Raw genomic sequence first — 14,724 nt, 5'->3', positions numbered from 1 at the left:
ATAACAGGAATAATTGCAACCCGTGTGAAAGTGATGGTCATTTCTACGTTCCAGGCAACCTAGGCTTCACTCTAGGGCGTTGTTCCACCAGATCGAATAGTTAGGGCCTGAGAAGTCAACGCCAGAAGCATAAAATACAATATAAATATAACAGTTTTTCCATCGTATAAAACGAATAATTGCAACCCGTGTGAAAGTGAATGTCATTTGTACGTTCCAGGGAACCTAGGCTTCACTCTAGGGCGTTGCTCCACCAGATCGAATTGTTAGGGCCAAAGAAGTCAACGCCCGAAGCATAAAATACAAAATAAATAGAACACTTTTTCCATTGTATAAAACGAATAATTGCTACCAGTGTAAAAGTTATGGTCATTTCTACGTTCAGGGCAACCTAGGCTTCACCCTAGGGCATTGTTCCATCAGATCGAATAGTTAGGCCCTAAGAACTGAACGACAGAAGCATAAAGTACAATATAAATACAACAGTCTTTCCATCGGAGAAAACGAATAATTGCAACCTGTGTGAAGGTTATGGTCATACCTACGTTCCGGGCAACCTAGGCTTCACTGTAGGGCGTTGCTCCACCAGATCGGAGTGTTAGGACCTAAGAAGTCAACGCCAGAAGCATTAAATACAATATAAATACAACAGTTTTTCCATCGTATAAAACTAATAATTGCATCCAGTGTGAAAGTTATGGTCATTTCTACAAACCGAGCAACCTAGGCTTCACTGTAGGGCGTTGCTCCACCAGATCGAAATGTTAGGGCCTAAGAAGTCAACGCCCGAAGCATAAAATACGATATACATACAACAGTTTTTCCATCGTATAACAGGATTAATTGCAATCAGTTTGAAAGTGATGGTCATTTCTACGTTCCGGGCAACATAGGCTTCACTCTAGGGCGTTGCTCCACTAGATCGAATAGCTAGGGCCTTAGAAGTCAACGCCAGAAGCATAAAATACGATACAAATACAACAGCTTTTCCATCCTATAACAGGAATAATTGCAACCCGTGTGAAAGTGATGGTCATTTCTACGTTCCAGGCAACCTAGGCTTCACTCTAGGGCGTTGTTCCACCAGATCGAATAGTTAGGGCCTGAGAAGTCAACGCCAGAAGCATAAAATACAATATAAATATAACAGTTTTTCCATCGTATAAAACGAATAATTGCAACCCGTGTGAAAGTGAATGTCATTTGTACGTTCCAGGGAACCTAGGCTTCACTCTAGGGCGTTGCTCCACCAGATCGAATTGTTAGGGCCAAAGAAGTCAACGCCCGAAGCATAAAATACAAAATAAATAGAACACTTTTTCCATTGTATAAAACGAATAATTGCTACCAGTGTAAAAGTTATGGTCATTTCTACGTTCAGGGCAACCTAGGCTTCACCCTAGGGCATTGTTCCATCAGATCGAATAGTTAGGCCCTAAGAACTGAACGACAGAAGCATAAAGTACAATATAAATACAACAGTCTTTCCATCGGAGAAAACGAATAATTGCAACCAGGGTGAAAGTTATGGTCATTTCTATATTCCGAGCAACCTAGGCTTCACTCTAGGGCGTTGCTCCACCAGATCGAATAGTTAGGTCCTTAGAAGTCAACGCCAGAAGCATAAAATACGATATAAATACAACAGCTTTTCCATGGTATAAAAGGAATAATTGCAAACAGTGTGAAAGCAATGGTCATTTCTACGTTCCGGGAAACCTAGGCTTCACTCTACGGCGTTGTTCCACCTGATCGAATAGTTAGGGCCTAAGAAGTCAACACCAGAAGAATAAAATACAAAATAAATACAACAGCCTTTACACCGTATAAAACGAATAATTGCAACCTGTGTGAAGGTTATGGTCATATCTACGTTCCGTGCAACCTAGGCTTCACTCTAGGGCGTTGCTCCACCAGATCAAACAGTTAGGGCCTTAGAAGTCAACGACCGAAGCATAAAATACAAAATAAAAAGAACAGTTTTTCCATTGTATAAAACGAATAATTGCTGCCAGTGTAAATGTTATGTTCATTTCTAAGTTCCGGGCAACCTAGGCTTCACTCTAGGGCGTTGCACCAACAGATTGAATAGTTAGGGCCTAAGAAGTGAACGCCAGAAGCATAAAATACAATATAAATACAACAGCTTTTCCATCGTATAAAACGAATAATTGCAACCACTGTAAATGTTATGGTCATTTCTACGTTCCGGGCAGCCTAGGCTTCACTCTAGGGCGGTGCTCCACCATATCGAATAGTTACGGCCTTAGAAGCCTACGCCTGAAGCATAAAATACAATAAAAATACAACGGTCTTTTCATCGTATAACAGGCATAATTGCAACAAGCGTGAAAGTAATGATCATTTCGGCGTTTCGGGCATCCTAGACTTAACTCTGAGGCATTGCTCCACCAGATCGAATAGTTAGGGCCTAAGAAGTCAACGCCAGAAGCATAAAATACCATATAAATTCAACAGTTTTTCCATCGTATAAAACGAATAATTGCAACCATTATGAAACCTATGGTCATTTCTACGTTCCGGGCAACCTAGGCTTCACTCTATGGCGTTCTTCCACCACATCGAATAGCTATGGCCTCAGAAGTCAACGCCTGAAGCATAAAATACAATAAAAATGCAACAGTTTTTCCATTGTATAAAACGAATAATTGCTACCAGTGTGAAAGTTATGGTCATTTCTACTTTCCCAGCAACCTAGGCTTCACTCTAGGGCGTTGCTCTACCAGATCGAATAGTTAGGGCCTTAGAAGTCAACGCCCGAAGCATAAAGTACAAAATAAATAGAACAGGTTTTCCATCGTATAAAACGAATAATAGCAACCAGTGTGAAAGTTATGGTCATTTCTACGTTCCGGGCAACATAGGATTCACTCTACGGCGATGCTCCACCAGATCAAACAGTTAGCGCCTTAGAAGTCAACGCCCGAAGCATAAAATACAAAATAAATAGAACGGTTTTTCCATTGTATAAAACGAATAATTGCTGCCAGTGTAAAAGTTATGGTCATTTCTACTTCCAGGACAACCTAGGCTTCACCATAGGGCGTTGTTCCACCAGATGGAATAGTTAGGCCCTAAGAAGTGAATGCCAGAAGCATAAAATACAATATAAATACAACAGTTTTTCCATCGTAGAAAACGAATAATTGCAACCAGTGTGAAAGTTATGGTCATTTGTATATTCCGAGCAACCTAGGCTTCACTCTAGGGCGGTGCTCCACCATATCGAATAGCTACGGCCTTAGAAGCCTACGCCTGAAGCATAAAATACAATATAAATACAACAGTTTTTCCATTGTATAAAACGCTACCAGTGTAAAAGTTATGGTCATTTCTACGTTCCGGGCAACCTAGGCTTCACCCTAGGGCGTTGTTCCACCAGATCGAATAGTTAGGGCCTAAGATGTGAACGCCAGAAGCATAAAATACAATATAAATACAACAGTTTTTACATCGTATAAAAGGAATAATTGCAAACAGTGTGAAAGTAATGGTCATTTCTACGTTCCGGGCAACCTAGGCTTCAGTCTAGGGCGTTGCTCCACCAGATCAAACAGTTAGGGCCTTAGAAGTCAACGCCCGAAGCACAAAATACAAAATAAATAGAACAGTTTTTCCATTGTATAAAACGAATAATTGCTACCAGTGTAAAAGTTATGGTCATTTCTGCTTTCCGGGCAACCTAGGGTTCACCCTAGGGCGTTGTTCCAACAGGGGGAATTGTTAGGGCCTAAGAAGTCAACGCCAGAAACATAAAATACGATATAAATACAACAGTTTTTCCATCGTATAAGACAAATAATTGCAACCAGTTTGATAGTGATGGTCATTTCTACGTACCGGGCAACCTAGGCTTCACTCAAGGGCGTTGCTCCACCAGATCGAATAGTTAGGGCCTTAGAAGTCAACGCCCGAAGCATAAAGTATAAAATAAATAGAACAGTTTTTCCATCGTATAAAACGAATAATTGCTACCAGTGTGAAAGTTATGGTTATTTCTGCATTCCGAGCAACCTAGGCTTCACTCTAGGGCGTTGCTCCACCAGATCGAATAGTTAGGTCCTTAGAAGTCAACGCCAGAAGCATAAAATACGATATAAATACAACAGCTTTTGCATCGTATAAAAGGAATAATTGCAAACAGTGTGAAAGTAATTGTCATTTCTACGTTCCGGGCAACCTAGGCTTCACTCTACGGCGTTGTTCCACCAGATCGAATAGTTAGGGCCTAAGAAGTCAACACCAGAAGAATAAAATACAAAATAAATACAACAGCCTTTACACCGTATAAAACGAATAATTGCAACCTGTGTGAAGGTTATGGTCATATCTACGTTCCGGGCAACCTAGGCTGCACTGTAGGGCGTTGCTCCACCAGATTGAAGTGTTAGGGCCTAAGAAGTCAACGCCAGAAGAATAAAATACAAAATAAATACAATAGCCTTTACACCGTATAAAACGAATAATTGCAACCTGTGTGAAGGTTATGGTCATATCTACGTTCCGGGCAACCTAGGCTTCACTGTAGGGCGTTGCTCCACCAGATCGAAGTGTTAGGGCCTAAGAAGTCAACGCCCGAAGCATAAAATACAATGGAAATACAACAGTTTTTCCATCGTATAAAACGAATAATTGCAACCATTATGAAACTTATGGTCATTTCTACGTTCCGGGCAACCAAGGCTTCACTCTGTGGCGTTCTTCCACGACATCGAATAGCTACGGCCTAAGGAGTCAACACGAGAAGAATAAAATACAAAATAAATACACCAGCCTTTACACCGTATAAAACGAATAATTGCAACCTGTGTGAAGGTTATGGTCATACCTACGTTCCGGGCAACCTAGGCTTCACTGTAGGGCGTTGCTCCACCAGATCGGAGTGTTAGGACCTAAGAAGTCAACGCCAGAAGCATTAAATACAATATAAATACAACAGTTTTTCCATCGTATAAAACTAATAATTGCATCCAGTGTGAAAGTTATGGTCATTTCTACAAACCGAGCAACCTAGGCTTCACTGTAGGGCGTTGCTCCACCAGATCGAAATGTTAGGGCCTAAGAAGTCAACGCCCGAAGCATAAAATACGATATACATACAACAGTTTTTCCATCGTATAACAGGATTAATTGCAATCAGTTTGAAAGTGATGGTCATTTCTACGTTCCGGGCAACATAGGCTTCACTCTAGGGCGTTGCTCCACTAGATCGAATAGCTAGGGCCTTAGAAGTCAACGCCAGAAGCATAAAATACGATACAAATACAACAGCTTTTCCATCCTATAACAGGAATAATTGCAACCCGTGTGAAAGTGATGGTCATTTCTACGTTCCAGGCAACCTAGGCTTCACTCTAGGGCGTTGTTCCACCAGATCGAATAGTTAGGGCCTGAGAAGTCAACGCCAGAGGCATAAAATACAATATAAATATAACAGTTTTTCCATCGTATAAAACGAATAATTGCAACCCGTGTGAAAGTGAATGTCATTTGTACGTTCCAGGGAACCTAGGCTTCACTCTAGGGCGTTGCTCCACCAGATCGAATTGTTAGGGCCAAAGAAGTCAACGCCCGAAGCATAAAATACAAAATAAATAGAACACTTTTTCCATTGTATAAAACGAATAATTGCTACCAGTGTAAAAGTTATGGTCATTTCTACGTTCAGGGCAACCTAGGCTTCACCCTAGGGCATTGTTCCATCAGATCGAATAGTTAGGCCCTAAGAACTGAACGACAGAAGCATAAAGTACAATATAAATACAACAGTCTTTCCATCGGAGAAAACGAATAATTGCAACCAGGGTGAAAGTTATGGTCATTTCTATATTCCGAGCAACCTAGGCTTCACTCTAGGGCGTTGCTCCACCAGATCGAATAGTTAGGTCCTTAGAAGTCAACGCCAGAAGCATAAAATACGATATAAATACAACAGCTTTTCCATGGTATAAAAGGAATAATTGCAAACAGTGTGAAAGCAATGGTCATTTCTACGTTCAGGGAAACCTAGGCTTCACTCTACGGCGTTGTTCCACCTGATCGAATAGTTAGGGCCTAAGAAGTCAACACCAGAAGAATAAAATACAAAATAAATACAACAGCCTTTACACCGTATAAAACGAATAATTGCAACCTGTGTGAAGGTTATGGTCATATCTACGTTCCGTGCAACCTAGGCTTCACTCTAGGGCGTTGCTCCACCAGATCAAACAGTTAGGGCCTTAGAAGTCAACGACCGAAGCATAAAATACAAAATAAAAAGAACAGTTTTTCCATTGTATAAAACGAATAATTGCTGCCAGTGTAAATGTTATGTTCATTTCTAAGTTCCGGGCAACCTAGGCTTCACCCTAGGGCGTTGTTCCACCAGATCGAATAGTTAGGGCCTAAGAAGTGAACGCCAGAAGCATAAAATGCAATAAAAATACAACAGTCTTTCCATCCTATAACAGGAATAATTGCAATCCGTGTGAAAGTGATGGTCATTTGTACGTTCCAGGCAACCTAGGCTTCACTCTACGGCGTTGTTCCACCAGATCGAATAGTTAGGGCCTAAGTAGTCAACACCAGAAGAATAAAATACAAAATAAATACAATAGCCTTTACACCGTATAAAACGAATAATTGCAACCTGTGTGAAGGTTATGGTCATATCTACGTTCCGGGCAACCTAGGCTTCACTGTAGGGCGTTGCTCCACCAGATCGAAGTGTTAGGGCCTAAGAAGTCAACGCCCGAAGCATAAAATACAATGGAAATACAACAGTTTTTCCATCGTATAAAACGAATAATTGCGACCATTCTGAAACTTATGGTCATTTCTACGTTCCGGGCAACCAAGGCTTCACTCTGTGGCGTTCTTCCACGACATCGAATAGCTACGGCCTCAGAAGTCAACGCCTGAAGCATAAAATACAATAAAAATGCAACAGTCTTTCCATCCTATAACAGGAATAATTGCAACCCGTGTGAAAGTGATGGTCATTTCTACGTTCCAGGCAACCTAGGCTTCACTCTAGGGCGTTGTTCCACCAGATCGAATAGTTAGGGCCTGAGAAGTCAACGCCAGAAGCATAAAATACAATATAAATATAACAGTTTTTCCATCGTATAAAACGAATAATTGCAACCCGTGTGAAAGTGAATGTCATTTGTACGTTCCAGGGAACCTAGGCTTCACTCTAGGGCGTTGCTCCACCAGATCGAATTGTTAGGGCCAAAGAAGTCAACGCCCGAAGCATAAAATACAAAATAAATAGAACACTTTTTCCATTGTATAAAACGAATAATTGCTACCAGTGTAAAAGTTATGGTCATTTCTACGTTCAGGGCAACCTAGGCTTCACCCTAGGGCATTGTTCCATCAGATCGAATAGTTAGGCCCTAAGAACTGAACGACAGAAGCATAAAGTACAATATAAATACAACAGTCTTTCCATCGGAGAAAACGAATAATTGCAACCTGTGTGAAGGTTATGGTCATACCTACGTTCCGGGCAACCTAGGCTTCACTGTAGGGCGTTGCTCCACCAGATCGGAGTGTTAGGACCTAAGAAGTCAACGCCAGAAGCATTAAATACAATATAAATACAACAGTTTTTCCATCGTATAAAACTAATAATTGCATCCAGTGTGAAAGTTATGGTCATTTCTACAAACCGAGCAACCTAGGCTTCACTGTAGGGCGTTGCTCCACCAGATCGAAATGTTAGGGCCTAAGAAGTCAACGCCCGAAGCATAAAATACGATATACATACAACAGTTTTTCCATCGTATAACAGGATTAATTGCAATCAGTTTGAAAGTGATGGTCATTTCTACGTTCCGGGCAACATAGGCTTCACTCTAGGGCGTTGCTCCACTAGATCGAATAGCTAGGGCCTTAGAAGTCAACGCCAGAAGCATAAAATACGATACAAATACAACAGCTTTTCCATCCTATAACAGGAATAATTGCAACCCGTGTGAAAGTGATGGTCATTTCTACGTTCCAGGCAACCTAGGCTTCACTCTAGGGCGTTGTTCCACCAGATCGAATAGTTAGGGCCTGAGAAGTCAACGCCAGAAGCATAAAATACAATATAAATATAACAGTTTTTCCATCGTATAAAACGAATAATTGCAACCCGTGTGAAAGTGAATGTCATTTGTACGTTCCAGGGAACCTAGGCTTCACTCTAGGGCGTTGCTCCACCAGATCGAATTGTTAGGGCCAAAGAAGTCAACGCCCGAAGCATAAAATACAAAATAAATAGAACACTTTTTCCATTGTATAAAACGAATAATTGCTACCAGTGTTAAAGTTATGGTCATTTCTACGTTCAGGGCAACCTAGGCTTCACCCTAGGGCATTGTTCCATCAGATCGAATAGTTAGGCCCTAAGAACTGAACGACAGAAGCATAAAGTACAATATAAATACAACAGTCTTTCCATCGGAGAAAACGAATAATTGCAACCAGGGTGAAAGTTATGGTCATTTCTATATTCCGAGCAACCTAGGCTTCACTCTAGGGCGTTGCTCCACCAGATCGAATAGTTAGGTCCTTAGAAGTCAACGCCAGAAGCATAAAATACGATATAAATACAACAGCTTTTCCATGGTATAAAAGGAATAATTGCAAACAGTGTGAAAGCAATGGTCATTTCTACGTTCCGGGAAACCTAGGCTTCACTCTACGGCGTTGTTCCACCTGATCGAATAGTTAGGGCCTAAGAAGTCAACACCAGAAGAATAAAATACAAAATAAATACAACAGCCTTTACACCGTATAAAACGAATAATTGCAACCTGTGTGAAGGTTATGGTCATATCTACGTTCCGTGCAACCTAGGCTTCACTCTAGGGCGTTGCTCCACCAGATCAAACAGTTAGGGCCTTAGAAGTCAACGACCGAAGCATAAAATACAAAATAAAAAGAACAGTTTTTCCATTGTATAAAACGAATAATTGCTGCCAGTGTAAATGTTATGTTCATTTCTAAGTTCCGGGCAACCTAGGCTTCACCCTAGGGCGTTGTTCCACCAGATCGAATAGTTAGGGCCTAAGAAGTGAACGCCAGAAGCATAAAATGCAATAAAAATACAACAGTCTTTCCATCCTATAACAGGAATAATTGCAATCCGTGTGAAAGTGATGGTCATTTGTACGTTCCAGGCAACCTAGGCTTCACTCTACGGCGTTGTTCCACCAGATCGAATAGTTAGGGCCTAAGTAGTCAACACCAGAAGAATAAAATACAAAATAAATACAATAGCCTTTACACCGTATAAAACGAATAATTGCAACCTGTGTGAAGGTTATGGTCATATCTACGTTCCGGGCAACCTAGGCTTCACTGTAGGGCGTTGCTCCACCAGATCGAAGTGTTAGGGCCTAAGAAGTCAACGCCCGAAGCATAAAATACAATGGAAATACAACAGTTTTTCCATCGTATAAAACGAATAATTGCGACCATTCTGAAACTTATGGTCATTTCTACGTTCCGGGCAACCAAGGCTTCACTCTGTGGCGTTCTTCCACGACATCGAATAGCTACGGCCTCAGAAGTCAACGCCTGAAGCATAAAATACAATAAAAATGCAACAGTCTTTCCATCCTATAACAGGAATAATTGCAACCCGTGTGAAAGTGATGGTCATTTCTACGTTCCAGGCAACCGAGGCTTCACTCAAGGGCGTTGTTCCACCAGATCGAATAGTTAGGGCCTAAGAAGTCAACGCCAGAAGCATAAAATACAATATAAATATGACAGTTTTTCCATCGTATAAAACGAATAATTGCGACCATTCTGAAACTTATGGCGATTTGTATGTTCCGGGCAACTTAGGCTTCACCCAAGGGCGTTGTTCCACCAGATCGAATAGCTAGGGCCTAAGAAGTGAACGCCAGAAGCATAAAACGCAATAAAAATACAACAGCCTTTCCATCCTATAACAGGAATAATTGCAACCCGTGTGAAAGTGATGGTCATTTCTACGTACCAGGCAACCTAGGCTTCACTCTAGGGCGTTGCTCCACCAGATCGAATAGTTAGGCCCTTAGAAGTCAACGCCCGAAGCATAAAGTATAAAATAAATAGAACAGTTTTTCCATCGTATAAAACGAATAATTGCTACAAGTGTGAAAGTTATGGTCATTTCTACTTTCCGGGAAACCTAGATTTCACCCTAGGGCGTTGTTCCACCAGATGGAATAGTTAGGGCCTAAGAAGTCAACGCCAGAAGCATAAAATACGATATAAATACAACAGCTTTTCCATCGTATGAAACGAATAATTGCAACCAGTGTGAAAGTTATGGTCATTTCTACGTTCCGGGCAACCTAGGCTTCCCCCTAGGGCGTTGCTCCAACAGATTGCATAGTTAGGGCCTTAGAAGTCAATGCCCGAAGCATAAAATGCAATAAAAATACAACAGTTTTTCCATCGTATAACAGGATTAATTGCAACCAGTTTGAAAGTGATAGTCATTTCTACGTTCCGGGCAACCTGGGCTTCACTCTAGGGCGTTGCTCCACTAGATCGAATAGCTAGGGCCTTAGAAGTCAACGCCAGAAGCATAAAATACGATATAAATACAACAGCTTTTCCATCCTATAACAGGAATAATTGCAACCCGTGTGAGAGTGATGGTCATTTCTACGTTCCGGGCAACATAGGCTTCACCCTAGGGCGTTGTTCCACCAGATCGAATAGTTAGGGACTAACAAGTGAACGCCAGAAGCATAAAGTACAATATAAATACAACAGTTTTTCCATCGTATAAATCGAATAATTGCAACCAGTGTGAAAGTAATGGTCGTTTCTACGTTCCGGGCAGCCTAGGCTTCACTCTAAGGCGTTGCTCCACTAGATCGAATAGCTAGGGCCTTAGAAGTCAACGCCAGAAGCATAAAATACGATATAGATACAACAGCTTTTCCATCGTATAAAAGGAATAATTGCAAACAGTGTGAAAGTAATGGTCATTTCTACGTTCCGGGCAACCTAGGCTTCACTCTAGGGCGTTGCTCCACCAGATCAAACAGTTAGGGCCTTAGAAGTCAACGCCGGAAGCATAAAATACAAAATAAATACAACAGTTTTTCAATTGTATAAAACGGATAATTGCTACCAGTGTAAAAGTCATGATCATTTCTACGTTCCGGGCAACCTAGGCTTCACCCTAGGGCGTTGTTCCACCAGATCGAATAGTTAGGGCCTAAGAAGTGAACGCCAGAAGCATAAAATACAATATAAATACAACAGCCTTTCCATCGTATAAATGGAATAATTGCACACAGTGTGAAAGTAATGGTCATTTCTACGTTCCGGGCAACCTAGGCTTCACTCTAGGGCGTTGCTCCACCAGATCAAACAGTTAGGGCCTTAGAAGTCAACGCCCGAAGCATAAAATACAAAACAAATAGAACAGTTTTTCCATGGTATAAAACGAATAATTGCTACCAGTGTAAAAGTTATGGTCATTTCTACGTTCCGTGCAACCTAGGCTTCACTCTAGGGCGTTGTTCCACCAGATCGAATAGTTAGGGCCTAGGAAGTGAACGCCAGAAGCATAAAATACAATATAAATACAACAGTTTTTCCATCGTATAAAACGAATAATTGCAACCAGTGTGAAAGGTATGGTCATTTCTACATTCCGAGCAACCTAGGCATCACTCTAGGGTGTTGCTCCACGAGATCGAATTGTTAGGGCCAAAGAAGTCAACGCCCGAAGCATAAAATACAAAATAAATAGAACAGTTTTTCCATCGTATAAAAGGAATAATTGCAAACAGTGTTAAAGTAATGGTCATTTCTACGTTCCGGGCAACCTAGGCTTCACTCTAGGTCGTTGCTCCACCAGATCAAACAGTTAGGGCCTTAGCAGTCATCGCCCGAAGCATAAAATACAAAATAAATGGAACATTTTTTCCATTGTATTAAACGAATAATTGCTACCAGTGTAAAAGTTATGGTCATTTCTACGTTCCGGGCAACCTAGGCTTCACTCTAGGGCGGTGCTGCACCATATCGAATAGCTACGGCCTTAGAAGCCTACGCCTGAAGCATAAAATACAATAAAAATACAACGGTCTTTTCATCGTATAACAGGAATAATTGCAACAAGCGTGAAAGTAATGATCATTTGGGCGTTTCGGGCATCCTAGACTTAACTCTGAGGCATTGCTCCACCAGATCGTATAGTTAGGGCCTAAGAAGTCAACGCCAGAAGCATAAAATACAATATAAATACAACAGCTTTTCCATTGTATAAGACGAATAATTGCTACCAGTGTAAAAGTTATGCTCATTTCTACGTTCCGGGCAACCTAGGCTTCAGCCTAGGGCGTTGTTCCACCAGGTCGAATAGTTAGGGCCTAAGAAGTGAACGCCAGAAGCATAAAATACAATATAAATACAACAGCTTTTCCATCGTATAAAACGAATAATTGCAACCAGTGTGAAAGTTATGGTCATTTCTACATTCCGAGCAACCTAGGCTTCTCTCTAGGGCGTTGCTCCACCAGATCGAATTGTTAGGTCCTTAGAAGTCAACGCCAGAAGCATAAAATACGATATAAATACAGCAGCATTTCCATCGTATAAAAGGAATAATTGCAAACAGTGTGAAAGTAATTGTCATTTCGACGTTCCGGGCAACCCAGGCTACACTCTAGGGCGTTGCTCCACCAGATCAAACAGTTAGGGCCTTAGAAGTCAACGCCCGAAGCATAAAATACAAAATAAATAGAACAGTTTTTCCATCGCAGAAAACGAATAATTGCAACCAGTGTGAAAGTTATGGGCATTTCTACGTTCCGGGCAACCTAGGCTTCACTCTACGGCGTTGTTCCACCAGGTCGAATAGTTAGGGCCTAGGAAGTGAACGCCAGAAGCATAAAATACAATATAAATACAACAGTTTTTCCATCGTATAAAACGAATAATTGCAACCAGTGTGGAAGTTATGGTCATTTCTACATTCCGAGCAACCTAGGCTTCACTCTAGGGTGTTGCTCCACCAGATCGAAGTGTTAGGGCCTAAGAAGTCAACGCCCGAAGCATAAAATACAATAGAAATAGAACAGTTTTTCCATCGTATAAAACGAATAATTGCGACCATTATGAAACTTATGGCGATTTCTATGTTCCGGGCAACCTAGGCTTCACCCTAGGTCGTTGTTCCACCAGATCGAATAGTTAGGGCCTATGAAGTGAACGCCAGAAGCATAAAACGCAATAAAAATACAACAGCCTTTCCATCCTATAACAGGAATAATTGCAACCCGTGTGAAAGTGATGGTCATTTCTACGTTCCGGGCAACCTAGGCTTCACTCTAGGGCGTTGCTCCACCAGATGAAACAGTTAGGGCCTTAGAAGTCAACGCCCGAAGCATAAAATACAAAATAAATAGAACAGTTTTTCCATTGTATAAAACGAATAATTGCTACCAGTGTAAAAGTTATGGTCATTTCTGCTTTCCGGGCAACCTAGGGTTCACCCTAGGGCGTTGTTCTACCAGATGGAATAGTTAGGGCCTAAGAAGTCAACGCCAGAACCATAAAATACGATATAAATACAACAGCTTTTCCATCGTATAAAACAAATAATTGCAACCAGTTTGATAGTGATGGTCATTTCTACGTACCGGGCAACCTAGGCTTCACTCTAGGGCGTTGCTCCACCAGATCGAATAGTTAGGCCCTTAGAAGTCAACGCCCGAAGCATAAAGTATAAAATAAATAGAACAGTTTTTCCATCGTATAAAACGAATAATTGCTACAAGTGTGAAAGTTATGGTCATTTCTACTTTCCGGGAAACCTAGATTTCACCCTAGGGCGTTGTTCCACCAGATGGAATAGTTAGGGCCTAAGAAGTCAACGCCAGAAGCATAAAATACGATATAAATACAACAGCTTTTCCATCGTATGAAACGAATAATTGCAACCAGTGTGAAAGTTATGGTCATTTCTACGTTCCGGGCAACCTAGGCTTCCCCCTAGGGCGTTGCTCCAACAGATTGCATAGTTAGGGCCTTAGAAGTCAATGCCCGAAGCATAAAATGCAATAAAAATACAACAGTTTTTCCATCGTATAACAGGATTAATTGCAACCAGTTTGAAAGTGATAGTCATTTCTACGTTCCGGGCAACCTGGGCTTCACTCTAGGGCGTTGCTCCACTAGATCGAATAGCTAGGGCCTTAGAAGTCAACGCCAGAAGCATAAAATACGATATAAATACAACAGCTTTTCCATCCTATAACAGGAATAATTGCAACCCGTGTGAGAGTGATGGTCATTTCTACGTTCCGGGCAACCTAGGCTTCACCCTAGGGCGTTGTTCCACCAGATCGAATAGTTAGGGACTAACAAGTGAACGCCAGAAGCATAAAGTACAATATAAATACAACAGTTTTTCCATCGTATAAATCGAATAATTGCAACCAGTGTGAAAGTAATGGTCGTTTCTACGTTCCGGGCAGCCTAGGCTTCACTCTAAGGCGTTGCTCCACTAGATCGAATAGCTAGGGCCTTAGAAGTCAACGCCCGAAGCATAAAATACAATATAAATACAACAGTTTTTCCATCGTATAAAACGAATAATTGCAACCAGTGTGAAAGTAATGGTCATTTCTACGTTCCGGGCAACCTAGGCTTCACTCTACGGCGTTGTTCCACCAGATCGAATAGTTAGGGCCTAGGAAGTGAACGCCA

The sequence above is a fragment of the Calliopsis andreniformis genome, unplaced genomic scaffold (assembly GCF_051401765.1).
Source record: "Calliopsis andreniformis isolate RMS-2024a unplaced genomic scaffold, iyCalAndr_principal scaffold0018, whole genome shotgun sequence".
NCBI lineage: Eukaryota > Metazoa > Arthropoda > Insecta > Hymenoptera > Andrenidae > Calliopsis > Calliopsis andreniformis.
Note: the sequence above shows the minus strand (reverse complement) of the source record.